We start from the raw sequence: 12,078 nt of genomic DNA on the forward strand, positions 1-12,078 counted from the left end.
ACAAACGCTACATACGTCCTGTATCGGTCAATCTTCCTCTCCTAACCACCTTACGAAGCTATCGATCTCCAACACACGTTCATTCTTTCTCTCCATGTTTCAATCTCTAAGTCTCTCAACTACACAACCCCTTTTCCACTCTGTTACCATATGTATTTACCTCACACACCCGCCATTGCACCCCATGTCGAGCTCTCTCTCTCTCCCCCCTCTCCCTCTCACCCTCTCGCGCTAGATACATGCATTGCCTATCTAGCCCCCCAACCTCTCATGCGCATGCACACACGTTGTATATCTAGGTCACTCCCTCGAGACTGTCTCACTCTTTCTTCCGCATGGCGGGCCACACTCGCTCAATCTCGCTCTCTTTATCAGAGTCTTGTTTAACCTCGTTTTATTTCACACACAAATGACATATCTCCCTGTTCGGGCCTCGATCGACACACTCTATACTCTCTCACGCAGATTATCTATCTAGGTCAGTCCATCCAAGCCGCCGCCACTCTTTCGACCTCATGGTGGGCCACGCTCACTCAATCTCTCTCTCTTTCTCTCTCTATCTCCGTATGTCTCGATTAACCTTGCTCTTTCTCGGACAAAAATGATATATCACCATGTTTGAGCCCAATTCGACCTATTCACATTGTATACTCTCTCACGCACATCGTCTATCTAGGTCACTCTCTTTTGATCGCACGGCGACCCTATGTGATCGCTTGACCTTGCTTCCTCCCACGTACAAAATATATCTACATGTCTGTGACTGGATCATCTCTCAAGCTCTATCTTACAGCCCTCACCCTTTCCAAAAAGCTCAATCGGACAATATCTCTCCGGAGCATATATGTTTGTTCAATGAATGTCGGACCACACTCACTTTGTCTCTCTATCTATATGTCTCTCGATTGACCTCGCTTTCTCACACCGTATCTTCCATGCATTGAGCTACTACCTCTCCATCCCTCGCAAAGCCGGAGCTATTTACATTGCGAGGGGCACTCCAACCTTGGATTAATTTGTGTAGGCATTTATTCCAGTCGGTTTAGATTATATTTTCGTAGCATTCGGCCCACAACTACTCCAAACACCGTTGCAACCCACACAACTCCCATAGTTGATTTCCCTCTGGCTTGGTCATCGCTCTCTCGCACGTCCTTTCTCGCCTTCAACATCGCACCATGGTATAATTGAAAAAACTATGTTGTTCTATTTAATTATTATAAATAAGCTACAAAACTACACACTGATTGTCCACTTGGAATGGAAAAAATTTCGACCCACAAATTAAATTGCTACAAACTACACACCGAGGGGCCCACATGTCATGAAACAAATTTGGACCCATATACAAATTAAAAATAAAGGACGAGGATCGAACATGCGACCGGGCCTTCAAGCCGCACGTCAATAGGCAACATACGTAGAATAGCAATGTTTGTTGTACCCCCTTTGTTCACATAATGTTTTTATATTACCACAGCCTAATTAATGGATAACATGTAATATTATTTTTAGTACTATTCGCCTTCACTTACTAGTGGGTTCCATGTGCTCTCTCTCTCTCTCCTCCCCTTATGCGTTTAGATGCATGGGCAAACAGGAAGAACTCGCGGGCGATGTTGCCGTTGACCATATTTGGACGCGTTCACAAGTCACGGCACCAGTTTCACGTACTAGCAGCACTAGTCAGTGTGTACGGGCAATGCACATTAATTTGGAAGTATATTAAGTGCATGCGGATATTAACTACTAGGATATTATTTGCGTGTTGTCATGTGATTAGCACTATTTTTGGCATGAAATTAACTGCACGCTAAACGTGTTGAGCGCTCGACATTGAAGCAGTCTAGGTCGTTGGATGACAAGGAATACATGTGGCTTGATGACGTTTTATATTTAATTTGATACGACTCAAGCAGAACATTAAATCGATCAAACCATACATTTCGTTTAGTCTGACTCCGACTTTAAATTATACGACGATCGATATAAAGTAAACGGAAATGATAAACGTTCGGATTATAATCATGGCAATCCGAACATTTTTCATGGCAAATTTAGATTACGCGGCGGCGGCGGTGGCGTCTCATGGTGGGAAGCGGCTCCTCTGCCGTGCTCTGTGTGTCGTCGGGCCACTGACCGACGGCGATGGCGGCGTCTTGCGCCATTGTTGGCGTACTCCTGGACGTTGGCCAAGCTTCAAGGAAGGCCAAAATGTTTTGGACTTCACAGCAAGTCAACTGGTGGGATGAGGCGACTGGCGTTGGTGCAAGGAAGTGGTCGACGGCGTTCATCCATGCCGCCGAGGGGGCACTGGCACCCGCGCGGGGACAGGCGATGTCAACGGCGCGGCAGAGACATTTGTGTGCACGAGCACCGGCACGGGCGCGCATGTCAGTGCACGCGTAGGCGCATGCGCTGGCAGGTGCACGGGCACTGGCACGGGCGTGCGCGTCAGTGCATGTGCAGGCGCATGCGCTGGTAGGTGCATGGGCGCGTGAAAGTCAGAGGGGACCTCATGGAACCCCGTGGGATCAATCTCGGCGACAATGTGCGGCTCCCAGCCCATCAATGCCACGGGGATGGGCGCTGGCACAGTCGGGGCGACGGGAGCGGGAATGGGAGTAGGGACAGGCGTGGCGCCTTCCCGCAAGGCCAGTTCAAGCTCGTCCCAAAGCGGCTTATGTTCTTGAGACTTCCGCTGGGTGTCTTCCTCAGGAAACTGGAACACTAAGGGCAGACCATCGTGATGCGGCATGGCGTATGTTTAGGTCAGGCTAGTTGGAGGTAGAGGACAGGAGAATCAGAGAGGAAGAGAGAGGATTGTAGCGATACCGGGTAGTGCGGGGTTGATTTTAAACTGCGGCGCCGGCGACATTAAAAGTGGGAGCAGTTGGGATGATGGTGGGCGGCGGAGCCTAGACAAAGGCTCGCCTCCCGGTGAGCCTGCACAGCGGTCTGCTCGCATGCCTCCCTGACAGCCGGCACAGTGTTCTGCTCGCACGCCTCCCATCGACTCACACGCTTGCTCGGACGACACCTGCCAATGAGAAGTGGGGACTCGTGGCGGCACGTAAATGCCCATGGTTTCAATAGTGAAAGCGTTCGCCTTAACGTGACAGGTCTTTGTTCCAAAACACCTTGGCTCTTCATTTGTGCAACTTTTCATAAGCAGCTTGTCTCAAATTGAAGAAAAAACTTATGAAGTAATATTTGTGCCATATCACGTGACCATGCTTAGTTTCAAGAATTTATGCTCACTTTTGGATTTTCTGAATTTAAGATCCAGGATTCGAAACAATATCATAACCTGCATCATGCAATAAATTTTCAAGCCGTACATCTGTCTTGTTGTATTTCTTAAGAAAGGATATGGTCAAACATTTTTCTTAGTTAGACTTCAGACAAGTTATATATGCAGAGTAAAAGGATAATCCCTCTGTACCAGTGCATTTCCTGATATATTAACTCAAGTACTAGGCACGAACAAACGGGCTCAATTCTGTGCTCATCCTGGTGTAGTAGTAGTAGAACTAGGCAATGCAGTTGACGGGTGACCTTGACAAGCAGCGACCGAGGGAATTGAACCGTGCTTGGCATGGTAGGTAACATTGTCTAGTTACTAAAGCATCCCTCCGTTGTTCATCAGTAGTCATTATGGACCGGGGACATGAGGGGAATTTCCTAGGGCTGGAATTCTGGCCGCCAGATATTTTGACTTGAAACGCTAAAGCTCGACTGGTTGGGGTTGCCTAATGTGCGTACCACGCACGCCACCGAAGGACACGAGTCCAGTTTTTTTTAGGATCAACACGAGCCAAGGTCTGGCTGGTACGCCGTTGGGTCCTACCATTCGAGAATACGAAAGGAACCTTTTAAATTGCCGAACGAATCTATGTGTATTACAATACCCATATTTTCCTTGCAAATACTAATCTCAACGTGGTAATTGATTTATGACGAGTTGTTGAATTAGAGTGAGCTTGTGATATAGTGATCTCAACGTGGATTTCACATTTCATGGTATACCTAGTAAGTTTTCCAATGCAAATTCAAATTTAAAAGATGAACAATATGGAGGTGAGAAAACTTTGTATGTATCAAGAATATGACCACACACACACACGCACGCATGAACACAACAACAATCTAATAACTATAGTGCATCTATTTTTACAAACCATGCATGTATGACACGAATTCAAAAATACTCCTTCTATTCCTAAATATTAGTCTTTTAGAGTGTTCAACAAGTGACTACATACGGAGCAAAATGAGTGAATCTAGACTCTAAAATATGTCTATATATATCCGTATGTGCCAGTCCATTTGAAGCCTCTAAAAAGACTAATATTTAGGAACGAAGGGAGTTCAATATTTAAAATGAACATGAAACTGAAACATGAATATTAAGTTTTGTACTACAGTACATGCAAATGTTGTGTTTAGGCGGAGCTATGATTGCCGGGGATCAACCCCTCGACCTTAGATAAAATTGTGGAGCTCTGTTTAGGGTTGTTTAGATTATATTTGTCCCCACCCTCCCAACCACCGATTGGTTGTGCACCCCACCCCTCCTCCCCAGGAGAATATCATGTGCCCCCATAATTTAGATGCTATATGCCGATACGAGTTGCTTGGAGCTTGTAGATCTGAGATATAGCAGCTCACATGACGTGTCTTAATATTTTTGCAGGAAACCTTGATGAGTTTGAGAATTGCACACAATTTGTACAAAAACTACTTAGATGCCCTTTGATCCCATATCCAACGACCTCCAAGCTCGTATCACCGTAGCATCTAAGACAAAGGAGGACATCATATTCTCCTGTATGTAAGAATATCATGTGCTGCCACACCTTAGATGATTTGGTGATACAAGCTCTTCGGAGGCGTTGGATTTGTGACCCAACACCTCCTCGATGGTTCGAATGGTTTTTTGCAGAAAAGCCCCAAAAGAGTTCGGCCACTGTTTACAAGCACAAAGAATGCTCAGATGCCATTGGATCTCAGATCAAACGACCTCCAAGCTCGTATCACCGTAGCATCCAAGCTGCGATAGCACCTTATGTTTTCTCGCACGGGAGAGTATGAGGTGCTCCCGCACCGTAGGTTATATGGTGATACGAGTTCATTGAGATCTAACGGCCCCCAGTAGGAGGTTTGAATGTTTTTGCAATATACGGCGGATAGAGTTTGGGAAATGCACAAGAAGTACAAGTACTACGCATGTGCCATCTGATCACTGATCATACGACCTAGATGCTCATATCACCGTAGCGGGTAATTAAGCTACGGGGAGCACCTAATAAGAGCACCCGGGAGCCATTGGATCGAAGATGCAGTGGCACACACGAGGCCTGAATGTTTTATTTGAAAAAAAACCTTTGGAGAGTTTGGAAATTGCGCATAATTACAAATACTACTCCCAAGCCATTGGATCTCACTTCCAACGGTGTAAAAACTCGTATCACCATAGTATCTAAGCTGCGGGGTGGATGTGATATTCTACGCCGCTGTCATTTTTGTTCGTAAACTTGCAAAAAATGTGTAACTCGTGCCGTTACTTGTCTAACCGCGCAAAGTGTTTGTTCAAAAAAACCATCCTACACTGAAATATCGCAACAACACATGGGGGTCCCACTTGTCATTAATCAAATTTGGACCTAAAACTAACAAATCTGAAAGGCGATATTCGAACTGGCAACCTGGACTACAAAGCGTAAGTCGATAGCCTGAAAAAACGAACGGTTGCTGGCTTTGTCCCATAACTTGATTTTATACAGTACTTGCGTTGAGTAGAGTAGAGGGAGTGCCTCGTCAACACGTGCATGACCGTTGTCTCACTTACTGGTGGGTCCTAGGTCTGCGATCTCAATCTCTCTTCTCTGCATAGTCTAACCTTTGCACGGGCACACACGAAGAGCGGCGCTAGCTTGCCGTGGTGTTATTACAACTAAAAAAAGCTTGGAAAATAGAAGAATCACCTAGAACAATAGACGTTGTGGTTGGTCGAGACTGAGCTAACCACATCTATCCTCCGAGCCACATTTGCATGATGAAGTTGTGTGGCTAGTGGGGTGTTTTCGACCGACTAGCTGGGTCCCGAGGTCGAACCATAGGTACTACGTCTGATACAGTATATTTTTACACGCACATTTTCCTCCGTGCCGAGACGTGGCACACCGTACCGCGCGGTTTCGGGGTCCTCCCAGGTGGTGCACGCATATATTTTTCCAGACGTGGGACGCCCTACCGCGTGTTTTCTGGGTCTTCCTCGGTCATAGCGCCGAAGCAAGTAAATGAGTCGTCAAATCACGAAAGACCACCTTTCCCACCGAGTACATCAGTGAAGCGCGGTGGCTAGCTAGTTGGGCTAGTTCAAACGATTAGCTAGCCCGCCGCCACATTTAAATATCCACCGCGGCGTTGCTCTGATGTTTGGGTGCGACAGGATTTTTAATTTTTTGATTGACGGGAACAGGTGTGGCAGGATTTTTAAATTTTTTATTGATGGGAGCAGGCACGGCAGCAATTAGTCATGATGACTCCGCCTGTAAAAACGCACTGCTCCCTGATGTGAGAAGTCGTCGACTGGTGTTTTACCGTGGTGAAAACCAAAAGATTCCCCGCTCCCTCGCCTTCCCGTAGATTGCATTGCCTTTCAGCCGTTTCGGCCCCTTGGCTTCCTCTCCCCATTGCTTCTACCTGGTGCCATGGCGGCGCAGCAGATCACTGAGTCCAAGGTGAGGCGCCTGGCACTGGCTCCCGTCGACCGGGAGCGGGCTCTGCGGGTGGTTGCACCCTGCATCACCAACGTCATGCGCCTCAAGAAGCAGATGGACTTCGGTGGTGTTTAGGCGCCCTCTGCATGGGCATGTCCATATGTCTCGGCGCAACATGACCGTTGGATCAAACTCAGATGGTGCAGATCAGTCACTGTAGCACAAAGCGTGTGGGTGTGTTTGGTTGCATTCTCATCTCAATATAGTTGTTTCCTATTCGTGTATTTTTGTCAACCTACTAGTGTGGACTCATGCACCCTTCATGCACTCTGCCAAACACCCAAAAGTGTGTCGAGAAGGGAACTTTTGCTCCCATCCCATGCACCCTTCATACACCCTGCCTAACACTATTCGTGCTTCATATGGTTCATGTTTCATGGAGTATTGTAGCACCGTACTCTCCGTGCGCTGTGGACCTAGTTCTGTTAACATTGATCTCACCGTTCATTCTCGACCGGACAGTCGAAAAAGCGGTACTATGTTACATATAGGAGTAGTTGACATGCGCACAACATCATTTGTTATCGTCATATCTTACTACACTAGCAACAAGATTGTGTACTACTGACGTATGAACCACTGCACATGCCAAGTAGTAGGAGCACTGTGTATGTTCAAGGGGCTGCCGTGTTTCGCACTCCTTTGTCGTAAGAGTGGAAACGCTTGCTGTAATCATTTTTTTCTTCAGAAAATTAGTGGACATGCTCTACCGTGCGGATCCTCCTCCAGCCATGCACTAAATTACTCACTTTCGCCGACATGTGGGACAGCCAGCACCTGGGTCCACCAGCCATGCACTAAATTACTCCGTAGTAGAGTGACGGTAGACTACCCCAATCGAACCGCTGCAGTAATGCCCAATGAGCCGTCAAATCACAAAACCCCCACCTTTCCAGTAGTAAGTTGGACGGACGAAGCAACCATCATTTCACTCTTCTCTCTCAACTTCCTCTCTTGAAGAAAACCCCCACTCGCTTCGCTTCTCCCTCATCTCGTTCCTCCTTTCACTCTTCTCTCTCAGCTTCCTCTCTTGGATGGATGTCGGAGCACCGGCCGACGTGATGTCTATGGCTCTGGCCAAAACCATCGAGGCTGATGGTACGAAGAAGCGCAAGCACCCCGCCAAGACTACCGCAGACAAGCTCAAAGCCATCGCCCTGTCCAAGCCCCCCTCTCCGGGATCCCTCATTAAGAAAGTCCAGGTAATGTCTCTTGTTGACGATCTTTTTCTCGATCTTGATCGTGTTTTTTCATCTAACACACAGTACTAGTACTGGTAGTACAACTTTCTGGGTGATCTTGCATGTGATTTTAGTGTGCCAAATGACGGTTCTAAATTCATATTTTGACCAAAACATGCGAGAGGTTGACACTGATTTCTTATAGATTACTTTCAACTACTCCCTCTGTCCCAAATTTCTTGTCTTAGATTTGTCTATATATGGATGTATCTAATACTAAAATGTGACTTGATACATCCGTATCTAGACAAATCTAAGACAAAAATTTTGGGACCGAGGAAGTACTTTATGAACCTCAATGCTACCTTTTAAGAGGGTACATTTGCCTCAGTAACTTGTGTTATGGATATTGCATGTGATCCCTCTGCTCTCATGCCTTTGAAGACATGTTCTAGTGTCTTTGTTCACTCATTTCTATGTGTATATGTAGTCATATATGGAGTATAATATCGAAAATCATCTTCTTTTTCTGAACAGAGGTAGTAATAAAATATGGTTTCTGTTTGAATTAGAACCAGGTCCACGGTGGAGATGAAGTTCTCAAAGTCATGCCGTGTGAACTGGAAGACCTGATGCTGAGTACTACTGCTGAACTATCCAACTGTTGTGTCCTTGTCGCCACGTGTCCTGAACTAGTGTTTTCCTGTAGCATTGCTGTCAGGCGTGTTCTCGAGGTTGTACTTGACCACAACAATTTCCTGGCTATGCCTTCCATTACGAAGGGTGTGGTTCTTGTAAAGCTTCCCAACAAATCTGATGCGACCTATCTTCATCATCATGTTTATGAGTGGAAAGACCACTCTGTTAGCTTCTCCAAGGTTGACAAGATGGTGATGGTGCATGTAGACATTTCACACGAAGTCCATGGCCTAGTCAGTTATGCGGGGTTCATCCCGTAGGTTGGTGGCAAGAAATAGTCTGCAGAGTTTAGTTAGTGCAACTTTGCTTGTCTGTAGTAAGTACTATTGTTCAGTACTTGATTTGTGTTTGTGAACCCTGTATTGTTTATTAGTACTGCCGCTTTTGGTGTGTGGTCAGTCCTGAGAACGGTCTATGTTAATGTATGTCCACTCAATTCAGTTTGTATATTTTGAGGTATCCAGATGATATTTTTTGTGAGGACGGTTTAGCAATTATGGTTACACCCCAATATCTATATGCATTGCAGGGTTTATCGCACCCACCAGGATTTCCAATCCCATGGATGTTCAGTCCATACGATTTGTCACGACCTTTGGACTGTCCTGCTTGTGGGAGTAGGCGGGGCCCCTGCATGCCACGCGTAGTTGGACGATCAATCTTCTGTTTAGTACTTCAACATAGTGATTTCCTGGTAAGGATTCACTCGTGCCACATCAAGTAAATCTGATTGATTTACTGTCTAAATCTTATTGGTTTAATGTCATGTTTTCTTTCTTTTCCTGCAATTTTATGATGCAGATTTTGCCATGTGACATTCATCACATAATAAACCGTTTGGGTTGCTCTACGATGGCTATTTTTTGCAGGTTTCACTTCTTATGTCGTGTCAGTAACGAAGGCACTCCATCACTTATATTACTGGAAAAAATTGGATCAGTCTGTTGTCTGAGTACAAGCTGAATCCCTATGATGAACTAGAGTTTTGTTTAACAAAAACGCCACAATTAGTCCTTCTCGCGTTTAAAAGAAATGAAGAAAAAAATTGGATCACGGTCACGGATCCTAGTCAAGTTAGAAAGCTGATCATAGAAGACCAGACACCATCTTCGCTGTCTCGCACAGATCGAGCACCAGCAGTTGCTCTAGCACTGAAAGTGGCAGCAGCTCAGTCTGATCCAGCTGAGGATTGGGCACCGACCGCGTCAGCGGATTAGTCTGATCTACCGGAGGATCGGGCATCGACACCGACACCTGCTCCGACACCGGCACCAGCTCTACAAGGAGCACCATCTCCGGCAGCAGCAGCGGCTTCGGCACCTGCACCAACACTTGCACTTGCATCTGCTCTAGCCCGTGCAGTTGCACCGGCAACAGACTGGGCTGCAGTTCGCACTTTACCAAAGTCCTTACAAAAACCGACATGTCCACCTTCTTGGTAAGCATTGGCCACCCAAGTGCTTCGTTCTTTTTTCTTTCCATGTTGTTTCACATGATTCACTGTGTTGATCTAACTGTTTGGGTATGTCTTCTTGTTTGCAAACAGAGAATTCCTAGAGCAACGAGGGAGTCGTTCAACAATCCGGGCGACCGCGGCCAAGTGTCTATTACCATGCGCAGCCTTGGTGTGAATGAACCTGCTCAATATACCATAAGTACAAAGGATGGTCGCATGATGATTGATGCTAAAGGATGGTCAAGGTTCAAATCTAAATCATATCTTGCGGTAGGGGATGATGTCAAAATTGAACTTTCTCGGCAAGGAGAGCTGGTCCAAATCAACTTTGAAATTCTTCAGTAGCAGCACGCAACTGCCGAACTGATCTATCCTCCGAGATATTTTGATGTAATAATCTGGCATGGTGAAACAAGTGTCCTGTGTGTATAAGTAGTACGACAGTATTATTTATCACATGGTATATCATTGATAGAATTGCAACTCTGATTGCTGGTTAGGAACTGTCGTTCGATTTCATTCCAACAGCTGTCATGCTGTATTCAATTTTGTGTATTCGCCTTGCGACAACATCTAAAACCAGCGCCGTACCGATCACTTGCAATATGAAAAGCGCTGAGGTAGAACACATGGGCCCCCAAACACGCAGGGTCGGCCTGCGGCCCAAAGTCCAGAACCGTGAGCCTATCTGAGTATTATATTCTCAGCTGAACCCCCATAATGCCCGTGCATTGCAGAGGGATTATATTTCTCGTCAAGGTGAGCCTGTGATATAAAAGATTTGTATATTTCTTTACAGAGGGAGTATCTCTCTGTCAAAAAATATATTTATGTGTAACTAGTTACTCCTGTATTTCTACTTCCTTTCGTTGATATGTGGGGCAACCGGCAACGGGGTCCACGTGCCATATGCACAAGTTAGAGTGGACAACTTCACGGTAGACACACCCCGGTCATAGCGCTGCAGTAATGCCCAATGAGCCGTCAAATCACAACCCCCCTTTCCAGCTTTAGCAGTAAGTTGTATGGACGAAGCGACAATATTTCACTGGGCTTGAATCCCCTTCTCCCTCGTCTGCTTGTTCAGAGAAAACTCCCTCTTGGCGATTGCATAGGGTTTTCTCATGGAGAACCAGGTACGAATTCTTCATCCATCCCCAATAAATCCAAGTCCCTTGGTCGCAGGTAATGCTAGGATGGCAGCCCCCGCTGTTGATGCATTTTTCTTCCTACTGAATGTAGTGTGTTTCATTTGTAGTGCCCAAAGTGCGAGTAACCTACAGGTTTCTACACCCTTGGCGAGACGCCACACTTGTTCCTTCTCATCCTAACACAGCATTTTGAAACGCGCATAGTATGCTCCTAGAATCCTCTTCTCTATCCGGGAGGGTGGGTTTTTTTTAACATGTTGTGTTCTCATATTATTTTTCCTGCAGTGTATTATTTGCTCTGCCAGAACACATGTACTCAAGATGCTCGGCCTTGCCATAAATGAATACACTAGTTTAATGGTCACAGTGAAGACAAGCCATGGATATAAGTTCCGAGTTGGGTTCATGAACCAAGAAGATCGCTGCTTTTTTATGGCCGAACTTGGATAAACTTTCTCAAGTGTTACAGACTGAAAGTTGGCGCACGAATGTTGATGGAAATAGCAGAACCTGGTCTCATCTTCACTGTGATCTTCCACCCCCACGTTGTTCCAATTGTTCATCCATGTTAGTTTTGTATCTAGTTCTTGCTTGTTGCCTCGATTACTTCTTAATCCACCTATTCTGTCTAACTAATCACAATTTAACTTTAGAAGTAGAAACGAATCTCTCACGAAGATGCTATTTCTAACTAATATTTTCTTATAATTGGTGGCACATGAAGGTTTTTTCAGAGTTAAGCAGTTTGCTTGTTTGTTACTCTGTAATAACTCGGCTGTTACTAATGGCACTGAAGTTGACTGGAT

The sequence above is a fragment of the Triticum aestivum genome, chromosome 7A (genome assembly GCF_018294505.1).
Source record: "Triticum aestivum cultivar Chinese Spring chromosome 7A, IWGSC CS RefSeq v2.1, whole genome shotgun sequence".
Lineage (NCBI taxonomy): Eukaryota > Viridiplantae > Streptophyta > Magnoliopsida > Poales > Poaceae > Triticum > Triticum aestivum.